This window comes from Bufo bufo, chromosome 5 (assembly GCF_905171765.1).
Source record: "Bufo bufo chromosome 5, aBufBuf1.1, whole genome shotgun sequence".
Taxonomy (NCBI): domain Eukaryota; kingdom Metazoa; phylum Chordata; class Amphibia; order Anura; family Bufonidae; genus Bufo; species Bufo bufo.
The window spans coordinates 558,725,763-558,745,537 of record NC_053393.1 but is presented as its reverse complement, the minus strand read 5'-3'; the positions used below and the strand labels follow the sequence as shown (position 1 = coordinate 558,745,537).

Below are 19,775 nucleotides of genomic sequence, written 5' to 3'. Positions count from 1 at the left end.
GTTTTTCTAGTAAAACATTTTCCACATTCTGAACATGAAAACGGCTTCTCTCCTGTGTGAATTTTCTGATGGTTTTTAAGATGTGTTTTTCTAGTAAAACATTTTCCACATTCTGAACATGAAAACAGCTTCTCTCCTGTGTGAATTTTCTGATGGTTTTTAAGATGTGTTTTTCTAGTAAAACATTTTCCACATTCTGAACATGAAAACGGCTTCTCTCCTGTGTGAATTCTCTGATGTCTTTCAAAATGTGTTTTTCTAGTAAAACATTTTCCACATTCTGAGCAAGAAAATGGCTTATCTCCTGTGTGAATTTTCTGATGGCTCTTAAGAGATGATTTCTCAGTAATAGATTTCCTACATTCTGAACATGAATACATCTTGTCCCCTGTGTGAAGTCTCTGGTGGTTGTGAAGACGTGATTTCTGAGTAAAAGATTTTCCACATTCTGAACATGAATACGGTTTCTCTCCTGTGTGAATTTTTTGATGTAGAAGAAGAACTGACTTTTTAGTAAAGGATTTCGCACATTCTGAACACAAAAACAGCTTCTCTCCTGTGTGAATTCTATGATGGCTGTCAAGACTTGATTTATCAGTAAAAGATTTCCTACATTCTGAACATGAAAACGGCTTCTCTCCTGTGTGAGTTCTCTGATGGTCTTGAAGATGTGCTTTTCTAGTAAAACATTTTCCACATTCCGAACATGAAAACGGCTTCTCTCCTGTGTGAATTCGCCGATGGGTTTCAAGATGTTTTTTTTTTGTAAAACATTTTCCACATTCCGAACATGAAAACGGCTTCTCTCCTGTGTGAATTCTCTGATGGTGTTCAAGATGTGATTTGTTAATAAAACGTTTCCCACAGTCTGAACAGGAATACAGCTTCTCACCTGTGTGATGTCTTTGATGGTGAAGAAGGCCTGATTTCCAAGTAAAACATTTGCCACATTCTGAGCATGAATACGGCTTTTTCTGAGCTCTTTGGGTTCCAGAACATCTTCTGCGAGTTTCATTCTGAGTAAGAGTATGTGATGAATTAGAAGATTGGACTTGTTTTAAAGGATGAGATGATAGATTTTTGCTGTGAAGGTCTGAGGTTACATCTGGGATAATGGCACGCTCTTCATATGTATCTGATATGACACATGGATCATCTGCATTATAATATGTAGATATGAGATGTTTCTCCAAGCTCCCAGTATGGTCATCTACCAAGAACAAAACATTTTTTTAATTATTTTTGAAAATTATTGAAGGCAGCTATCAAAATTCATAACTGATGAGAGGCTAGAGGGGAGCTGTCCAATTGTGTCATGTGACCGCACACCTAAAAACATAATGGCCCTAAGTACAGTCCTGATCAAATGTTTAAGACCACTTGAAAAATGGCAAAAAATCATATTTTACATTGTTGGATCTTAACAAGGTTCCAAGTAGAGGTTCAACATGCAACAAGAAGAAATGGGAGTGAGAGCAAACATTTTTTGAGCATTCAATTAATTAAAAATAACGATTAAACTGAAACAGGCTGTTTTTCAGCTGATCCAAATTTTTGGACCACATGCCTTTAAAGGGCCAAATCTGTGCAAAGATGTGGATTCATTGTCATTTTCTGTCAGGTAGTCACACGTTGTGATGGCAAAGGCAAAAAAACTCTCCCTTTTTGAACGTGGTCGGGTTGTTGAACTGCATAAGCAGGGTCTCTCACAGCGCGCCATCGCTGCTGAGGTGGGACGCAGTAAGACAGTCATTTGGAATTTCTTAAATGATCCTGAGGGTTATGAAACAAATAAGTCAAGTGGAAGACCCAAAAAAGTCATCAGCACTGAGCCGGAGGATCCAATTGGCTGTCAGTCAAGACACTGGATGATCCTCGACCCAAATTAAGGCCCTTACTGGTGCCGACTGCAGCCCCATAACCATCAGACGGCATCTGTGACTGAAGTGCTTCAAAAACAAAAAACGTCTTCAAAGACCTCCTCTCCTTGAACGCCACATAACTGCTCGTTTGGACTTTGCAAGAGAGCACCAAACATGGGACATTCTAGAGGTGGAAGAAAGTTTTATTCTCTGATGAGAAAAAAATTTAACCTTGATGATCCTGATGGTTTCCAACGTTACTGGCATAACAAGCAGATCCCACCTGAGATGTTTTCTATGCGCCACAGTGGAGGGGGCGCCATAATGGTCTGGGGTGCCTTTTCCTTCAGTGGAACAATGGAGCTTCAGGAAGTGCAGAGAGCATGTCCAGATGTTGCAGAGAGCATTCCTCATGACTGAGGGCCCTCGTCTGTGTGGTAACGACTGGGTTTTTCAACAGGACAACGCTACAGTACACAATGCCCGCAGGACAAGGGACTTCTTCCAGGAGAATAACATCACTCTTTTGGCCCATCCTGCGTGTTCCCCTGATCTAAATCTAATTGAGGACCTTTGGGGATGGATGGCAAGGGAAGTTTACAAAAATGGACAACAGTTCCAGACAGAATATGGCCTTTGTGCGGCCGTCTTCACCCCTTGGAGAAATGTTCCCACTCACCTCATGGAAACGCTTGCATCAAGCATGCCGAAACAAATTTTTGAAGTGATAAACAATAACGGCGGAGCTACTCATTACTGAGTTCATGTTTGGAAGTTGGATTTCTGTTTTGGGGGGGTTTAGTTTGTTTTTGGTGTGGTCCTAAACTTTTGATCAGCTGAAAAACAGCCTGTTTCAGTTTATTCGTTGTTTTCATTAAATTGAATGCTTAAAAAATGTTTTGTCTCACTCCCATTACTTCTTGTTGCATGTTGAAGCTCTACTTGGAACCTTGTTAAGATCCAGACATGATAAATATGATTTTTTGCCATTTTTCAAGTGGTCTTAAACTTTTGATCAGGACTGTACATAGAAGGGTGAGACAAGAAGAACAGAGCTGTTACAACAGGCAAGAGTCAGGCAATCATATGCACAGGTTTCTCACATCCTAGAGATCAATCATCTAACACAGGGATGCTCAATCTGTGGCCCTCCAGCTGTTGCAAAGCTACAACTCACAGCATGCCCTAATAGCTGAAGGCTATCCAGGCATGCTGGGAGTTGTAGTTTTGCAACAGTTGGAGGGCCGCAAGTTGGGCATCCGTGATCAAACAGAATACTGTGAAAAATATTCTTTGCCCGGCGTCAGAAGGAGGAGGAGACGCTGCCCCAGTCCATGAACAGCATACAACAATTGATGGCAATGTTACAGCAGAAGGTATGAGAAGGGGCAAAGTCCATAACCAATACTGATGATGTAATGTGGGACCAGTTTGTGTTATATCTCAGAAAACAACCATGGCAAAGGAACCGGTGTAAGAAACTCAAAATTACATTGCCTTAAGAGAGGACACAGGTTCATCAAGATTAATCTATTTTGATCAACTCAAGTGAAAACCTGAACGGACTATACACCAGTTGTTGAAGGAAGAAATAACCTTAGGAAAGAAGAAGCCAACTGAAAAATTCAATAATTAACTCTAGCATTATAACAATAAGTCATTGTATGCAACAGAGGTGTCAGGAGGGCCAGGAAACCTACCCCCTATTAGAGGTATGGCAGCCCAATAATCACAATTTTTCAGATGAAGCCAGAAGGTACCCGGGGACTGTATGGACGACACGTGTGTTGACACCTTGTACATTTGTAATTTGGACACCAGAATCCAGTGCAGTCCAGAGTGTATGTGACATGAGGCCTGTGAAATGCTGCACAGAGGGACACCAGGACACGTCCAGGAAATTCATGGAAGAGACCTGTCACCCTGATATTACTGAGCACGGCCTGGAGAGTCACAGCGCAGACCTGAGGGAGTCGTTACCACCTTAGTGTAATGGGCTAGGATCAGCAGGAACACTCCTATGGTTTCATCTTCTCCTGTCTACTAGTATGTTTGGGGCAGTTGCTATGTATTATACAGTAGCTGATCTCTTGCTCAGCCGACCTCTTCTGTAGCTCACCTTGGTTGGAGAGGAGCTCCTGACTGGTTAGCCTCGCTGTAAATATTCCTAGTTTCTGCAGGGGGTTGCTGGTTATAGTGTAAGCTCTGTGCTTTTCATTTCAGAAAATCCTTTTATTTTCTAGTATCACTCCTAGTTTTCTTTATTGGTGTAGTTTTGTTCTTATGGTTAGTCCAGTCTTTACCTCTGATTCTTGTAGTCTGTGTGTGTGGTTGGGGGAGGGGATGTTCCATGTTTCAGTCTGTCCTGCCTTGATTCTAGTTCAGCTCTGCTCAGTTTGGATTGGGTCTTAGTGTCCTCCTGTTGTCTGTTTTAGGGTCAGTTTTAGGGTCCATTCACACGTGCGTGGTGTATTGCGGATCCACCCTTAGAGATTAGGATTTTCCATAGGAATGTCTCAAGGGACAGTGAGGGACAGTGATGTCTGGTATTAGGGTGAGCATGTAAGGACAGATCTAGGGAAAGATCCAGTTAGTGCCACATATTGTCTGTTCAATCATCCGTCTGTTCCATTGTCTGATTACCATCCCCATCCTGGTCCAGTCATCTACTGATGAGTTCCTATCTCCTGGCTTTCTTCTTACCTGCTAGTGCTGTGATATGTGCTTTGTATTACACAGTTTGGTCCTAATGTAAGTCTTGGGGGTATCTGAGTACTGGGGGACACTGTTCGGACCTAGGGAAGGCGCCTGCTATAGGGGAAGTCCAATTCAGGGTCATTACGGTTACAGACTCATCTCTGCTTCATTTAGTGGTCACTACTCACCTGGGCTCTTATCTGTAGGGATCTCCTCCTCGTATTCCTCATCGCCCCTCACATCTGTCTCTGTAGGAATCTCCTCCTCGTATTCCTCATCGCCCCTCACATCTGTCTCTGTAGGAATCTCCTCCTCGTATTCCTCATCGCCCCTCACATCTGTCTCTGTAGGAATCTCCTCCTCGTATTCCTCATCGCCCCTCACATCTGTCTCTGTAGGAATCTCCTCCTCGTATTCCTCATCGCCCCTCACATCTGTCTCTGTAGGAATCTCCTCCTCGTATTCCTCATCGCCCCTCACATCTGTCTCTGTAGGAATCTCCTCCTCGTATTCCTCATCGCCCCTCACATCTGTCTCTGTAGGAATCTCCTCCTCGTATTCCTCATCGCCCCTCACATCTGTCTCTGTAGGAATCTCCTCCTCGTATTCCTCATCGCCCCTCACATCTGTCTCTGTAGGAATCTCCTCCTCGTATTCCTCATCGCCCCTCACATCTGTCTCTGTAGGAATCTCCTCCTCGTATTCCTCATCGCCCCTCACATCTGTCTCTGTAGGAATCTCCTCCTCGTATTTCTCATCGCCCCTCACATCTGTCTCTGTAGGAATCTCCTCCTCGTATTCCTCATCGCCCCTCACATCTGTCTCTGTAGGAATCTCCTCCTCGTATTCCTCATCGCCCCTCACATCTGTCTCTGTAGCAATCTCCTCCTCGTATTCCTCATCGCCCCTCACATCTGTCTCTGTAGGAATCTCCTCCTCGTATTCCTCATCGCCCCTCACATCTGTCTCTGTAGGAATCTCCTCCTCGTATTCCTCATCGCCCCTCACATCTGTCTCTGTAGGAATCTCCTCCTCGTATTCCTCATCGCCCCTCACATCTGTCTCTGTAGGAATCTCCTCCTCGTATTCCTCATCGCCCCTCACATCTGTCTCTGTAGGAATCTCCTCCTCGTATTCCTCATCGCCCCTCACATCTGTCTCTGTAGGAATCTCCTCCTTGTATTCCTCATCGCCCCTCACATCTGTCTCTGTAGCATTAATATTGTTCAGATCTTCATCCTGATTCAAAATGTGTGAAACAAATATTGTGAATTACAGGACAGTTGGACAAGTTGAGAGGAATGTTTTAGATGCCTACAAAAGATCATTAAAAGAGTTATCCAACTTTAAACTTGTGTAATAGACCCCTTCAGAGAGGCGGACCCCCGGTGGAGTTCATACTTACTTGGTCCCTGCCTCTGTGTTCTGGCTTCATTGCTCCACTGTCGACTCTGCAGGTGCTGTGTCTGTGGAAATCAACACACTGTTGACAGGGGGGCGGGGGGTGGAGATAGTTGGGGGGTTGGGTGCAACTGCTGCAGCGGTGACCTGTGACCAATGTGGCACATGACTGAGTGACGTACTGCATGGGTGGCAGGTGCTCCCCTGCCCAGTCAACTGGATGTTGATTCTCAGAGACTCGGGATCTGCAGAGGTGCCCATGTATCGATGGCGCTGGAACTCACCAGCAGGGATCGGGTGAGTATGAATCCAGCCACTCTGAAGGGGTCTGTAAAATAATTGGGCTGGATAACCTCTTTAAAGGGATTATCCCACAAATTAAGAAGTAGGAATTCTACCAGCGACTGGTTTCTCTGGAGGCCTACATGACAGCACCACATGGAGATTGCCCTTCTAGTCTTCTGCAGGGACAGGACCACAGAGAGGTTACAAGGCTCCTCTCACCATCTCCCTCCAGTGTTTGCTGAAATACTACACCAGGGTGGATGCAACTAAATACACTGCGTGCAGAATTATTAGGCAAATGAGTATTTTGACCACATCATCCTCTTTATGCATGTTGTCTTACTCCAAGCTGTATAGGCTCAAAAACCTACTACCAATTAAGCATATTAGGTGATGTGCATCTCTGTAATGAGAAGGGGTGTGGTCTAATGACATCAACACCCTATATTAGGTGTGCATAATTATTAGGCAACTTCCTTTCCTTTGGCAAAATGGGTCAAAAGAAGGACTTGACAGGCTCAGAAAAGTCAAAAATAGTGAGATATCTTGCAGAGGGATGCAGCACTCTTAAAATTGCAAAGCTTCTGAAGCGTGATCATCGAACAATCAAGCGTTTCATTAAAAATTGTCAACAGGGTCGCAAGAAGCGTGTGGAAAAACCAAGGCGCAAAATAACTGCCCATGAACTGAGAAAAGTCAAGCGTGCAGCTGCCAAGATGCCACTTGCCACCAGTTTGGCCATATTTCAGAGCTGCAACATCACTGGAGTGCCCAAAAGCACAAGGTGTGCAATACTCAGAGACATGGCCAAGGTAAGAAAGGCTGAAAGACGACCACCACTGAACAAGACACAAGCTGAAACATCAAGACTGGGCCAAGAAATATCTCAAGACTGATTTTTCTAAGGTTTTATGGACTGATGAAATGAGAGTGAGTCTTGATGGGCCAGATGGATGGGCCCGTGGCTGGATTGGTAAAGGGCAGAGAGCTCCAGTCCGACTCAGACGCCAGCAAGGTGGAGGTGGAGTACTGGTTTGGGCTGGTATCATCAAAGATGAGTTTGTGGGGCCTTTTCGGGTTGAGGATGGAGTCAAGCTCAACTCCCAGTCCTACTGCCAGTTTCTGGAAGACACCTTCTTCAAGCAGTGGTACAGGAAGAAGTCTGCATCCTTCAAGAAAAACATGATTTTCATGCAGGACAATGCTCCATCACACGAGTCCAAGTACTCCACAGCGTGGCTGGCAAGAAAGGGTATAAAAGAAGAAAATCTAATGACATGGCCTCCTTGTTCACCTGATCTGAACCCCATTGAGAACCTGTGGTCCATCATCAAATGTGAGATTTACAAGGAGGGAAAACAGTACACCTCTCTGAACAGTGTCTGGGAGGCTGTGGTTGCTGCTGCACGCAATGTTGATGGTGAACAGATCAAAACACTGACAGAATCCATGGATGGCAGGCTTTTGAGTGTCCTTGCAAAGAAAGGTGGCTATATTGGTCACTGATTTGTTTTTGTTTTGTTTTTGAATGTCAGAAATGTATATTTGTGAATGTTGAGATGTTATATTGGTTTCACTGGTAAAAATAAATAATTGAAATGGGTATATATTTGTTTTTTGTTAAGTTGCCTAATAATTATGCACAGTAATAGTCACCTGCACACACAGATATCCCCCTAAAATAGCTAAAACTATAAACAAACTAAAAACTACTTCCAAAAATATTCAGCTTTGATATTAATGAGTTTTTTGGGTTCATTGAGAACATGGTTGTTGTTCAATAATAAAATTAATCCTCAAAAATACAACTTGCCTAATAATTCTGCACTCCCTGTATGTATTTACTCATTACCAATGACACCACATGGAGCGATACCAGATAAGCATGTGGTTGGGAGAGAAGGGAGTCTGGGTCAAATCTCTCAAGGGCTAACTCCTGATTGTATTAGATGTCCAGTCTGTAATAAAGCTTGCCCGAGGCGATGCTCTGCAAATCTGATCAGTAGATGCCTCTGCTCTCTCTGCCCATGGAACTAAAATGTCCCTGGTGTGATTGGCTTTACACCACAACGAGCATAGGAGGGACAGGGGTGAGGGAATAAGGCCTGGAAACTAGGGAAAGAGCAGGACACCTCCGAGAGCAACCCTAATCAAAGTCCTGACTATCCGACAGTCTGTTCACCTGCCGGAACAGCCTGCCGCTAATGTAAAAGTAGCCTGAAAAGGGACCGAACATTCAGATTCGTACCAGGAGCAAAATCTCTTTCAAACTTCCCTGTAAACAGGTGAGGAAACTTCCTTGGGACTCTGCTGTAAGGTAGATATTACTCTGACAGTCCCTGAATTTTCAGGATTTCCCTCTCAGGATTCAAGATTTCAGGATTTTTGCATCTGGACCTTTCGATACAGAAGAGGGCCCTGGAGAAGAAGAATATTTTATCTTAGATAAAGAGGTTCTGGGTCTTCCAGAAATAAATACTTCAGGATCGGGAACCAGCTGTGCTTTGGACAGAATTAAGTAATTTGAATGACACTGGTTGCTTTTAACCATATATTCTTCAGGACGGCCGGAATAAAAAGGAAAAGGAGGAAATGAGCATGCTAGGCCCATATTCTATTCCTGAGCATCTCATCCCTTTTTGCTGGTATCCATAGGGACTTACATTCCAAAGAATCCCTCATTACAGGTTTTCTGTGAAAGTCCACAAAAGTAAAGCCTGTCTTCTCACTCTGGATAAAAGGATTTTTCCCACGGCACAAAGAAGCCAACCACGGTCCAGATGTTAATGGTAAGAAAAGATCTTTATTGCAGGTTTACTTTATTGCGTGAACCTGCAATAAAGATCCTTTCTTACCATTAACATTTGGACTGTGGTTGGCTCTTTTGCACCGTGGGAAAAATCTTTATACTCTTTGAAAATTCACAACTTCTTGGGGACTCCAGGTATCTCCGATAAGAAGATTTCCCTCCGTGGCTGCAGGTCCACCACCAACTGGGATTCCAGTATACATCTTGATGAGCTTCTACTAGAGTTGTGCCTACAGGTAGCACAACCACTAAAGGTGACCCTTGTACTGGAACCATTTCTCTACCTGTTTCAAAACGGTATTACCCTATGGTGCTGGATAAACAACACAAATAAAAGCCTGAGGATTTGCTCTCACTCTGGGAAGAAGAATTGTTTGGTTGAGGCAGTAAGAATCAATTTCTGGAGAGAACAGACGTGAAACTGGCTCCAAAGAACTGTGGAGATGCAGAAGGTCATTAACCCCAAGATGTTCATAGCTTTCTATAATAAGCAGTGGCTCTTTCTCCAGAAGAATGATATTTTCCCCTGTATCATCTCATATTTGAGAATTGGCAGAAATGAGTGTTTGTCAAGAAAAATCTTCCTGGCATCTGGAGAGAAATCTGATTTCTTGATGTTCACGATCCAACAATTCTCCAAAAATCCACAATTTATAGGTACTTTGGCGAATTGGAGTGGATTCTGACATAAAGAGAAAATTGTCCAAACTATGGAACTGATGATGATATCTCTTTCTCCGAGGAAGGCCAGGATCTCTACTACCAGGTTTTTGTAAAGTCAATGGGCAGAGGGTGCCCACAGAGAGGGCTCTGAGTGCCGCCACTGGAACCAGCACCATAGGTTCACCACCACTGATCTAGGCTGTTCTGACTTTTAGGAAATGTTGGGCGCAGTGGTTATATTAGTGCAGGTACCGTAATCTTCGTTTGCAGGGATGTCCTAATTCGGAAACCTGGACTACTACAGACTGGAACTGTATGGTCTTTAGTGACAATTCTAGGTCCTCTTTGGGTTCCAGTATGGAGGTCTCCTGGTGAGCTCTTCAATCCTTTGCTATGGAGCGACATACTGCCCTAACTGCTGGTGTGATGATCGTGGGAGCCATCGCACACGACAGTCGGTGACCCCTAGTAGTGGTCCGAGGACACTAACAGCTCAGGGATATGTGCAGGACATCCTGCCGCCACATGTATTCTTCTCAGCACTTTTCAGCTGGATATGCTAGCCTGCGCACAGCGAGGCTTCCCCAGGAAGGTCTCCTCCTGTTTTATTGCCATATAAAGCATCTTGGATCCGGGCTAGAGGCCGTATCTCATCTTGGATCCGGGCTAGAGGCCGTATCTCATCTTGGATCCGGGCTAGAGGCCGTATCTCATCTTGGATCCGGGCTAGAGGCCGTATCTCATCTTGGATCCGGGCTAGAGGCCGTATCTCATCTTGGATCCGGGCTAGAGGCCGTATCTCATCTTGGATCCGGGCTAGAGGCCGTATCTCATCTTGGATCCGGGCTAGAGGCCGTATCTCATCTTGGATCCGGGCTAGAGGCCGAATCATATCTTGGATCCGGGCTAGAGGCCGTATCTCATCTTGGATCCGGGCTAGAGGCCGTATCTCATCTTGGATCCGGGCTAGAGGCCGTATCTCATCTTGGATCCGGGCTAGAGGCCGTATCTCATCTTGGATCCGGGCTAGAGGCCGTATCTCATCTTGGATCCGGGCTAGAGGCCGTATCTCATCTTGGATCCGGGCTAGAGGCCGTATCTCATCTTGGATCCGGGCTAGAGGCCGTATCTCATCTTGGATCCGGGCTAGAGGCCGTATCTCATCTTGGATCCGGGCTAGAGGCCGAATCTCATCTTGGATCCGGGCTAGAGGCCGTATCTCATCTTGGATCCGGGCTAGAGGCCGTATCTCATCTTGGATCCGGGCTAGAGGCCGTATCTCATCTTGGATCCGGGCTAGAGGCCGTATCTCATCTTGGATCCGGGCTAGAGGCCGTATCTCATCTTGGATCCGGGCTAGAGGCCGTATCTAACATTGTATCCGGGCTAGAGGCCGTATCTAACATTGTATCCAGGCTAGAGGCAGCCCAACAGGGTCCTAAAACCTCTGTGGAATTGCACAATTTTCACCAATAAATGTCTCCATTTCTGTAATATTGGGATCCCTTACATTTATCATCATTACAGTCACACTGGGAAAGTTTCATCCCAACATCTCCTTCTTGGTGCAGGATTTTTGGTCAATAAGTGTATATACAGATGGGCTCTTACCACTCATGTTCTCATAAAGCTCCTCACCTTTTCCTCCAGGAGAGTCTGTTGGACGGATGCGAGTCCTGAACCTGGGGACTCAAGCCTTCAGATGCTCCACACTGCCTGCCAGGACCTTCTGACGACAAATCCAGAGCTCAAATAGAGAAGCAACATACCCGACATCAAACCTGATGGGAAGGGTTCCTTCAGCAGGACATGACCATCCCATACAGCCGATATGAGAAGGTCTAGAAAGGGTCTGGGATGGGCTAGGGGACCCCTACCATGGAAGGTACTTGCCAGTCTAGACATGGGCTGGAAGGAGAGGAAACCCCCATACAACCCGAGCAAAGATCCTACAACTTGATAGAACAGGAAAATTCCACTCAGGAATCCTCTCTGCACCTGTCCTCTGTAGAGACAGGAAGAGCACTGGAGGCTGGAGCGGCCTATTGACTTCTCTGCGTTCTAGTCCCTACAGAAGACCAGAAGGACAACCTACATATGGTGCTGTCATGGAGAACGTCCTGGAAACAGTTATCTGGAGTAGTGCATACAACACTTGAAGTAGAGAAATACAGAAACCGCTGCTCTCCAGTATAATAGTCATCCTTTTTAGCTTCTTTACTCCCTCCTCTGCAGCTCTGGTCTCTTCATTCTCTGTGGGTGGGCAGCAGCTCATCCCATGTGACCTCCAAGCACCTGCATCTCCCAGGAGTGCGCTGCAGCCAGCTCTTCCTAAGCCCCTCTCCCCTCCCCCCGTGTAGAGATACAGCTATATACCTCCATGAATATACAAGTAGGGATGAATGAAAGGAGTCTGCACTGCTTCTCCACGAGATGACTGCACCGGCACTGACAGGAGGAGGGAGCACAGAAGATACTGAGCATGTGTCCATCCCTGAATGCAGAAGAAGGTGGACCAGAAACCTGGTCACAGAAGAAACAGCAGGGGGCGCTACCAGAAGGAAAATGTACTGTACATAAAAATACTACCAATATTATTACTGCATGTACATAGTAATAAAACTTCATCAGAAATGCCCCATTCACTGCACTGTGATACTTGTTATGTAATAACCCCTTTAATTATCATGACAACCACAAATGACCCGACAACAGTTGTCGTCTGAGCCTAATGGCTGCAGGTCTCCCAGAGGCTGGACCTAGATATTAGATGGCGGCTCACAGCCAATAACCTTGTACACATGCATCCTCAGCACGGCCGGACATGCTGCAGGTGGTTTCCGTGGAGGAGATCGGCTTCTACCAGACGCGTCCGGACTCGTTCCTCTCGGAGACATAAACCTATTGGTTCCTTATTCCCACCAGTGGTCTCCATAGCCAGAGACTTGTAGGAAGAAGCAGAGAACATGGAGCGTCTGTGGTCGGCTGTAATCCCGCCATCTCCAGCTCATTACACCAGTATAAACCAGTATAAATCTAGAATACTACTGGATAAAACAAGGCGTCCTCCTACAGAGGAGGAGACATCTCCATTACCTGACCGTCTTGTGGAAGGAGAGGACGCGGACATCTCTCTGGTGTTGTCCTCTGACTGGATCTCTCTGCAGGAGACACAGAGACTGGACTCAGACTTTACAGACAGAGAATTCCAGGACATTTGTATTTAGTCCTGTCCGTTACCTGGAGATGTGAGGGGCTGGTCCTCCTCCATCTTGACCTCCTTGTACAGACCCTTCTGTGCTTCTAAATACTCCCACTCCTCCATGGAGAAATAGACAGCGACATCCTGACACCTTATAGGAACCTGACAACACAATGACACCGTCATCACCCAGACCCCTCCAGTGCTGTGACTGTATAATGTCCCCGCATTCCCGGCGGTGTCACCTCTCCAGTCAGCAGCTCCATCATCTTGTGGACGACTTCTAGGATCTTCTCATTGTTCTTCTCATGTATCAGATTACTAGACGTCTTCTTCACCGTGGAGTAATCCTGTTCATGGAAGACATAATAATAAATGTCACCATGTACATTCCAGAGTCCATCACTTCTACAGCCATGTCCACCTGTAATTACCATAGATAATGGTGTAATGTGACATCATCAGAACCTCTCACCTCTCCAGTCACATCCCCTGTAATTACCATAGATAATGGTGTAATGTGACATCATCAGAACCTCTCACCTCTCCAGTCACATCCCCTGTAATTACCATAATGATGTAATGTGACATCATCAGAACCTCTCACCTCTCCAGTCACATCCCCTGTAATTACCATAATGATGTAATGTGACATCATCAGAACCTCTCACCTCTCCAGTCACATCACCAGTAATTACCATAGATAATAGTGTAATGTGACATCATCAGAACCTCTCACCTCTCCAGTCACATCACCAGTAATTACCATAGATAATGGTGTAATGTGACATCATCAGAACCTCTCACCTCTTCAGTCACATCCCCTGTAATTACCATAGATAATGGTGTAATGTGACATCATCAGAACCTCTCACCTCTCCAGTCACATCCCCCGTAATTACCATAGATAATGATGTAATGTGACATCATCAGAACCTCTCACCTCTCCAGTCACATCCCCTGTAATTACCATAGATAATGATGTAATGTGACATCATCAGAACCTCTCACCTCTCCAGTCACATCCCCTGTAATTACCATAGATAATGGTGTAATGTGACATCATCAGAACCTCTCACCTCTCCAGTCACATCCCCTGTAATTACCATAGATAATGGTGTAATGTGACATCATCAGAACCTCTCACCTCTCCAGTCACATCCCCTGTAATTACCATAGATAATGGTGTAATGTGACATCATCAGAACCTCTCACCTCTCCAGTCACATCCCCTGTAATTACCATAGATAATGGTGTAATGTGACATCATCAGAACCTCTCACCTCTCCAGTAAGCAGGAAGAGTATCTCTAGGGTAAGATCTAATATCCTCTCCGCCATCTTGTCCCCGTCTCCATCCATTATCTGGTACTGATGATGTCATCGGACAATCCTATTCACAGGAACCTGAATGGAAGAAGAGGAGTCAATGTAGAATCCGCATGAAATCCCATAGAAATGCTTATAATGACCGGAGATGATGAGGGACATTTGGGAGAAATCAGAGGAGATGAGGTCTTCTCTCTATTGTCTGGACTGAGGACTGGAAGATCTCGTCAGGGCAGTTCCTCCATGTATGAGGTGACAGCAGTGTAAAGCATGGTGCACCCTGACACTAGCCACAGTGGTGATACCAGTAATGTAAACCATCATGGCCACAGTGGTCATGTGACACTTATACTGGTATCACTGCTGGGATACATCCTCATAACATGGACGTCTATGGGAGATGACGACCACTGCTGGAGACACTGGTGGACGCCTCCCAGGTCCCTCTCCGGCAGAGACTTCAGTGTCACCGACGTCAGGAGAGCAGCGCATGCGCAGGATGTCAGTGCGGCCTGTGACTGACAGAATACACTGCACTACTGAAGCGTCAACTGCCACAATACACTGCACTACTGAAGCATCAACTGCAACAATACACTGCACTACTGAAGCATCAACTGCCACAATACACTGCACTACTGAAGCGTCAACTGCCACAATACACTGCACTACTGAAGCGTCAACTGCCACAATACACTGCACTACTGAAGCGTCAACTGCCACAATACACTGCACAACTGAAGCGTCAACTGCCACAATACACTGCACTACTGAAGCGTCAACTGCCACAATACACTGCACTACTGAAGCGTCAACTGCAACAATACACTGCACTACTGAAGCATCGACTGCCACAATACACTGCACTACTGAAGCGTCAACTGCCACAATACACTGCACTACTGAAGCGTCAACTGCCACAATACACTGCACTACTGAAGCATCAGCTGCCACAATACACTGCACTACTGAAGCGTCAACTGCCACAATACACTGCACTACTGAAGCATCAGCTGCACCAATACACTGCACTACTGAAGCGTCAACTGCCACAATACACTGCACTACTGAAGCGTCAACTGCCACAATACACTGCACTACTGAAGCACCAACTGCCACAATACACTGCACTACTGAAGCATCAACTGCCACAATACACTGCACTACTGAAGCGTCAACTGCCACAATACACTGCACTACTGAAGCACCAACTGCCACAATACACTGCACTACTGAAGCATCGACTGCCACAATACACTGCACTACTGAAGCATCGACTGCCACAATACACTGCACTACTGAAGCGTCAACTGCCACAATACACTGCACTACTAAAGCATCAACTGCCACAATACACTGCACTACTGAAGCGTCAACTGCCACAGACATCACACACTGCACTACTGAAGCATCAACTGCCACAGACATCACACACTGCACTACTGAAGCACCAGCTGTGACAGACATCATACACTGCACTACTGAAGCACCAGCTGTGACAGACATCACACACTGCACTACTGACTGCGGCCCCCGGCTCCCCGGTACCTGCTCCTCCTCATGCCGGGGCTCTCCCTCCCGCTGTCCGGACATCAGAGCCTCTTTACAGGACGTTTCCAGCAGAACTTCCTCTTTCCCTCAGGTTCCTGGAGTTTTCCTCTCCCAGCATGCTTTGCGGTGTGACGTCACAGGGCTGGCCCCGCCCGGCACACTGGTCAGTCAGCACTAGCCCCGCCCCCTACACATCCGGCGGCCATGTTAGTACACCCAGACATGGCTCCTGCTCCTCCCCTCACATCACTGAGGGCCACAGGCGCTTCCCTCACCATCTCCAGAGCCCCAAACACTGGGAGCGGCCAGCACAGCCGTATCTAAGCCTCTCATGTGAGATACAGCCTGCTGAGCCTGGATCACAGCTTCTCTTGTGTGATACTGTCTGCTGAGCTGTGTATCTAATCCTATCCTGTGTGATACTGTCTGCTGAGCTGTGTATCTAATCCTATCCTGTGTGATACTGTCTGCTGAGCTGTGTAACTAATCCTATCCTGTGTGATACTGTCTGCTGAGCTGTGTATCTAATCCTATCCTGTGTGATACTGTCTGCTGAGCTGTGTATCTAATCCTCTCCTGTGTGATACTGTCTGCTGAGCTGTGTATCTAATCCTATCCTGTGTGATACTGTCTGCTGAGCTGTGTATCTAATCCTATTCCGTGTGATACTGTCTGCTGAGCTGTGTATCTAATCCTATCCCGTGTGATACTGTCTGCTGAGCTGTGTATCTAATCCCCTCCTGTGTGATACTGTCTGCTGAGCTGTGTATCTAATCCTATCCTGTGTGATACTGTCTGCTGAGCTGTGTATCTAATCCTATCCTGTGTGATACTGTCTGCTGAGCTGTGTATCTAATCCTATCCTGTGTGATACTCCCTGCTGAGCTGTGTATCTAATCCTATCCTGTGTGATACTGTCTGCTGAGCTGTGTATCTAATCCTATCCTGTGTGATACTGTCTGCTGAGCTGTGTATCTAATCCTATCCTGTGTGATACTGTCTGCTGAGCTGTGTATCTAATCCTATCCTGTGTGATACTGTCTGCTGAGCTGTGTATCTAATCCTCTCCTGTGTGATACTGTCTGCTGAGCTGTGTATCTAATCCTATCCTGTGTGATACTGTCTGCTGAGCTGTGTATCTAATCCTATTCCGTGTGATACTGTCTGCTGAGCTGTGTATCTAATCCTATCCCGTGTGATACTGTCTGCTGAGCTGTGTATCTAATCCTATCCTGTGTGATACTGTCTGCTGAGCTGTGTATCTAATCCTATCCTGTGTGATACTGTCTGCTGAGCTGTGTATCTAATCCTATCCTGTGTGATACTCCCTGCTGAGCTGTGTATCTAATCCTCTCCTGTGTGATACTGTCTGCTGAGCTGTGTATCTAATCCTATCCCGTGTGATACTGTCTGCTGAGCTGCGTATCTAATCCTATCCCGTGTGATACTGACTGCTGAGCGGTGTATCTAATCCTCTCCTGTGTGATACTGTCTGCTGAGCCGTGTATCTAATCCTATCCTGTGTGATACTGTCTGCTGAGCCGTGTATCTAATCCTATCCTGTGAGATACTGTCTGCTGAGCTGTGTATCTAATCCTATCCCGTGTGATACTGTCTGCTGGGCTGTGTATCTAATCCTATCCCGTGTGATACTGTCTGCTGAGCTGTGTATCTAATCCTATCCCGTGTGATACTGTCTGCTGAGCTGCGTATCTAATCCTATCCCGTGTGATACTGACTGCTGAGCGGTGTATCTAATCCTCTCCTGTGTGATACTGTCTGCTGAGCCGTGTATCTAATCCTATCCTGTGTGATACTGTCTGCTGAGCTGTGTATCTAATCCTATCCTGTGTGATACTGTCTGCTGAGCCGTGTATCTAATCCTATCCTGTGAGATACTGTCTGCTGAGCTGTGTATCTAATCCTATCCCGTGTGATACTGTCTGCTGAGCTGTGTATCTAATCCTATCCCGTGTGATACTGTCTGCTGAGCTGTGTATCTAATCCTATCCTGTGTGATACTGTCTTCTGAGCTGTGTATCTAATCCTATCCTGTGTGATACTGTCTGCTGAGCCGTGTATCTAATCCTATCCTGTGTGATACTGTCTGCTGAGCCGTGTATCTAATCCTATCCCGTGTGATACTGTCTGCTGAGCTGTGTATCTAATCCTACAGTGTGTGATACTGTCTTCTGAGCTGTGTATCTAATCCTATCCTGTGTGATACAGTCTGCTGAGCTGTGTATCTAATCCTATCCTGTGTGATACTGTCTGCTGAGCTGTGTATCTAATCCTATCCTGTGTGATACTGTCTGCTGAGCTGTGTATCTAATCCTGTCCTGTGTGATCCTGTCTGCTGAGCTGTGTATCTAATCCTATCCTGTGTGATACAGTCTGCTGAGCTGTGTATCTAATCCTATCCTGTGTGATACTGCCTGCTGAGCTGTGTATCTAATCCTATCCTGTGTGATACTGTCTGCTGAGCTGTGTATCTAATCCTATCCTGTGTGATACTGCCTGCTGAGCTGTGTATCTAATCCTATCCTGTGTGATACTGCCTGCTGAGCTGTGTATCTAATCCTCTCCTGTGTGATACTGCCTGCTGAGCTGTGTATCTAATCCTATCCTGTGTGATACTGTCTGCTGAGCTGTGTATCTAATCCTATGTGATACTGCCTGCTGAGCTGTGTATCTAATCCTATCCTGTGTGATACTGTCTGCTGAGCTGTGTATCTAATCCTCTCCTGTGTGATACTGTCTGCTGAGCTGTGTATCTAATCCTATCCTGTGTGATACTGCCTGCTGAGCTGTGTATCTAATCCTATCCTGTGTGATACTGCCTGCTGAGCTGTGTATCTAATCCTATCCTGTGTGATACCGTCTGCTGAGCTGTGTATCTAATCCTATCCTGTGTGATACTGTCTGCTGAGCTGTGTATCTAATCCTATCCTGTGTGATACTGTCTGCTGAGCTGTGTATCTAATCTTATCCTGTGTGATACCGTCTGCTGAGCTGTGTATCTAATCCCGTCCTGTGTGATACTGTCTGCTGAGCTGTGTATCTAATCCTATCCTGTGTGATACTGTCTGCTGAGCTGTGTATCTAATCCTATCCTGTGTGATACTGCCTGCTGAGCGGTGTATCTAAGCCTCAGTTGTGTGATACAGGAGGAGCTGGTCACATGGTGCAGTGTCGCTGTCAGGGTCGATCTGTTCCGCGCCCTCGCTCTCTCGCCCCTCTGCAGACCGGCCTCAGATTGCGCCTCGATCACACGCCGCCTCCATCTATGGCATTTAAATCAATTCCCCGATTAATTAACCCCTTAGTGACCACCCATACGTGTTTTTACGGCGGTCACTAAGGGGCCTTGGGCTGGAGCGCGGCCTTTTTACGGTGGCCCTTCAGCCCAAGTTAGCGATAAAATCCAGCGCTGTAGCTCCGTGCCCGCAGCTACCGGAGGAAGGGGCAGTGACCAGAGACCGCGACAATCGCTCTCTGGTCACGTGATCGCCGTCATACACTTTATCACGGCGATCACAGAAAATGCCGGCGGCGGAGTTGTCCGCACTAAACTTTCTCCCTCCTCTCATGTAAGAGAAAGTCTCCGGTGCAGCGATCGGGCCCCCCAGCGCTTCTGGCCCTAAGCTGGGTCCCGATCCTCACCCCCCTTCCCTCAAGAAAGATGGCGGCCCGGCGCATGCGCAGACTGAAAGCCGACCGCCGCCGCTCACAGTAAGGTCTCTCTCTTATGCCCCGATCGGGTCCCCCAGCACCCCGACCGGGGCAATATGGCCCCCAGATATGTTTAAATAGAGTTATTAGGGCCCCCCCCCCCACATCTAATTAAATAATAATAATAATAGATGGCGCAGACATGCGCGCTGGTTACTGAGCTGAAGATCTGCCTCCAGCACAGTCACCATCAGGGACCAGTAATAATGGTCCCAGATCATGTGGTCTCCATGACAACCCCATCA

The 19,775-nt window shown here is 46.4% G+C and overlaps 1 protein-coding gene and 1 long non-coding RNA gene across 9 annotated transcripts in view; both read left to right on the top strand.

Annotated features, from left to right (window-relative positions):
- LOC121000837 (gastrula zinc finger protein XlCGF26.1-like) overlaps nucleotides 1–19,775 on the top strand; it is an 800,859-nt gene that overhangs the window by 488,939 nt on the left and 292,145 nt on the right. The gene's annotated exons all lie outside the window — the stretch shown is intronic.
- Nucleotides 517–11,921, top strand: LOC121000891. The gene is made up of 3 exons (XR_005778932.1): nucleotides 517–648; nucleotides 8,486–8,489; nucleotides 11,909–11,921. It is a non-coding gene; the product is annotated as an uncharacterized LOC121000891 (long non-coding RNA).